The sequence below is a fragment of the Mauremys reevesii genome, linkage group 3 (assembly GCF_016161935.1).
Source record: "Mauremys reevesii isolate NIE-2019 linkage group 3, ASM1616193v1, whole genome shotgun sequence".
Lineage (NCBI taxonomy): Eukaryota > Metazoa > Chordata > Testudines > Geoemydidae > Mauremys > Mauremys reevesii.
This window is the reverse complement of record NC_052625.1, coordinates 143,925,310-143,928,789: the sequence shown is the minus strand read 5'-3', so window position 1 is coordinate 143,928,789 and position 3,480 is coordinate 143,925,310. Positions and strand designations below refer to the sequence as shown.

General features: G+C 42.5%; 1 long non-coding RNA gene across 1 annotated transcript; it reads right to left on the bottom strand.

The window, feature by feature from the left end:
* Window positions 1-203: 203 nt before the first annotated feature.
* Window positions 204-3,267, bottom strand: LOC120402071. Its single transcript, XR_005596946.1, has 2 exons — window positions 3,178-3,267; window positions 204-1,331 (listed from the first exon to the last, which is right to left on the bottom strand). It is a non-coding gene; the product is annotated as an uncharacterized LOC120402071 (long non-coding RNA).
* Between the last annotated feature and the right edge of the window lie 213 nt (window positions 3,268-3,480).

The following is a 3,480-nucleotide window of genomic DNA, read 5'->3' as shown; positions in this document are numbered from 1 at the left end:
ACTCGCAGTGCAGAAAGTTCTGCACATGCTTGAAGTCTTTGCAGGATCGGGGCCTAAATTTGTTACAATTATTATTTTAGAATATTTTCCTTCAGACCTTGCCAAACAAAGAGCTAACTCTGAATTGAATTTTGAAAGCTTGTATATATAGCTACTGTAACACTTTTATCCTGATTATATTTTTGCTCTAGTTCTGTAGCACAATGGCTTTTCCTACTGTGTATTTTTATTCAGTAAAGTGTGGTTTTAAAAGAGTGGCTGATGTGTACAAAACATTTTCACTTGTGCTGTATTATATAATAGCATGCTATTAACTTAACTTTGCAAATATAAACATCTGGACATTTTTTCCTAAATTGTGATTCCAAAGTTATAGTATTTTTCAAATAAATATTCATTAAACTGCTATTACAATTTAGCAATCTAACCTTGGGAACACTTTTATAGCTATTAAAAATTGTTTCCATTTCATTGCTTTCGACACCACTACCAACTTTTGGCAGCCCAAGAAATGCAAGACCTCAGATATATTTGCACATAATTCACCCACACTTCAGTACAGCAGCATTTAAACTAATTAAACAGTTCAGCCTGAAATGTCTGTCCGGAAGAGACAACCCACAAAATGTCCCACCCTTAGCCTGTGATAAATCCTATTCAGCACACTGCATGCACTTGACAGGGCTGGCAGAAAGGGACCAGAGAATCTATTTGTTTTCTCACTTAAACAAAAACTTCCTCCAACCAATAGCTAAAGTGTCCTTTGCTGGAAATGGCCACACTTTGTTTCCAAAGACTTTATTGAGTATAGCACTGGTACATCAATCAGATTGACCCAAGCAGAATTAGGGTCTAAACTAATAGCATGGTATGGCATTCAATCACATCTACTGAAGATAGGAATGCAGCGCTTTGTAGAGAAAAGGTGAGGAGATGCAGGGGCTTGGAGTTGATCCTGGGTGCCCTCTCCTGGCTTTTTTCATCTTAAAGCAGTCCTGTGTCATGCAGGAAGAGCTGATCTGCGGCACTCCCCATTGCAGCGCACAGTAGCATGTTTATATAATGAGAGGCAGCAAATGGCAGGTGGGCAGTCCAAACAATAAGCCAGGCAGGCCCTCCAGAGAATCCTATCAGGAAGTTGCGATAATGCTTCCAATCCTCTGATCTGTCAGATTATAAAGCCTCTCCTATTCCTTGGAGTCTAAAGATGGTGTCACGGCTTTGTACAGCATGAACCATTGCTGCCCAGCTCAGTCTCTGATGTGTCTTTACTCTCCTTTCCTCATTCTGATGTGGATTTTGTCTGTATCACCATTGCAGGCTTCTGCTAACTAAAACAAAGGTGGTTGACAAAGGTGGTTTTATTTTTTATCCTGCGATCCTGGTACTGCTTGAGATTCATAGCTATTCTAACACATTAACCCAGCAGCAACTGCAAGATAGCTATTCATCTCTCCTCAGATAACAGCCTACAGTAACAGAGGCTTTCAAAATTATGAAGGGAATTGATAAAACTCAGATGCATATCTCACTTTGACACATAAACATTAGAAAACTAGGAGTACTGGAGTTGCCATTCAAATACTGATAGTTTGCAAGTAGCTTTACATTACTGCGATAGTCACAAGGCTAGTCACAAGGCTAGTAATATTAATTGTATGTAAACCTTCTGCTGTGTGGTGTAGGCAGCAAAAGGGCTGGATTCAATACTTAGGGGTTCTTCTTAATGTTACAAAAGAGAACTGATTTAATACCCCAGCCAGTAATCTGGGAACAGGAAAAAAAAATCCTGGACACCTCTAAGAGGCCATACTTCCCCAGTCATAGCCACTGAGTTTGTGTATAACAAAAGAGTTTTCATTAAAAGAAGAAAGGTCTGCATTAGTTTGGGAAACATAGCAACACTAACTTGAAAGTATGCAAAACATCCACCCCACAGTATGCTGGGCAGTGTTCTTTGCCTCCGTTTTCCCCTTGCCGTGTGAAAGTCCACTGGACGACTGTTTTTAATATGCCATTCCCCTTTTGTCTCCATTCCACCCTCTCATCGTTTGTTGTCCAAGGTCAGCAATGTCCCAGAGTGCAAGGGAGTGGGTGGTTGACTGATGCCTCTCCACCTCTACTCACCACTGCTTGTCACTGTCTTTGTGCCACTGGCGCTGCTTCCGCCACCTCTAGCTGCAATGCTGCGTTCTGAGGTTCTACCACTTAGCCCAGATTTTAGTGATTTCACTGTGGAGAGGGGAACCTCCCTGCTGTGGCCTTCTCTATGCCGTCTTTTCACCACAACACTGTCTTCGTACCAGAGCAAAGGTTGAGCCCCTCTTAGATCAGATTATCAGTGATCTCACCTCTAGTGATCACTGAGAAAGAGCCAAGACTCTCCATTGAGTCTAGTCAGAGCTGTTTTTAAATATTGGGGGGGCGGGGGGGAAAGGATCAAATGGCTGCTAGGATCCTTTAAACAGATCCACAGCACCAGTTAGGAACATCTGCCCCCTTTGGCACCATTATTCCCTGCTTAGCATGTGAGGTTGAGTCAAGGTGACTCCCTCCACTCCAATTAGGGCATATTGAGTATAATCCTGATTATATGAGTAAAGAGCAGCAGAACAATATTTAATTACCCCTGCACTACCACCAGACTAACATGAATCTTAACCCCAAACGGCCAAAAATGATGACTTTGGCAGAGCTGATCATCTAGGCAAAGCTGGTGTGTCTATGCAAATATATTCTGCTCCTGAAGACTCCTCCCTAGTTTGTCACTAGATGGCAGAGAAGTGCTCATTCAGAGCACCGCTTCCATCATATCAGCTTTGATGTGCCTGGCTGAGAGCGAGGCTTCTCTTCTCAAATTAAGATTGATAGAAACCTGTTTTTTGTGGGGTTTTTTAAGTATAAACCTCGACCATACTGAGATGAACATTTGGGAATTATCTCTAAAATCTCCTCATGGTGGTAGGGGAGCATAAAGGTACAGGAAGTCCCTACACATCACTTTATGGGCCATTGTAGTACTGCAGGGTGCCTCACCTTAATTTCCCCTGAGTGACAGCAATAGGGTCATGTAACAGCCCAGGGCAAGGAGAAACCAACACATCTTAACAAAATAGTATGTCCCCTTCTTAATACAGGACAAGAGCAATTACAACAAACAGTTCAGAAGCTTCTCACCTCAGGATGCTGGCGCAGAGCTCCCATATTTAACAATCAGTCTCCTAGTCTAGTCTCCTGGACCCTGAAAGAACACCCCCTGCCTGCATGACTTTTATTTCCCATCTTCCTGTTTATATTGCCCAGGGTGGGCTGGGGTTGATTACACAGCAGGGTTTCCCAGCTGTAGGCTGCAACCTGTCCCTTAAAGGGGTGGTACATTCCTTCACAGGCAGCTGTGTTCAAGCCATTGATTAATTATATGAAATAATGTTGCTAGCAAGAATTGCCATGTTGTTATGCACCAACAGTGTCAACTAGTAT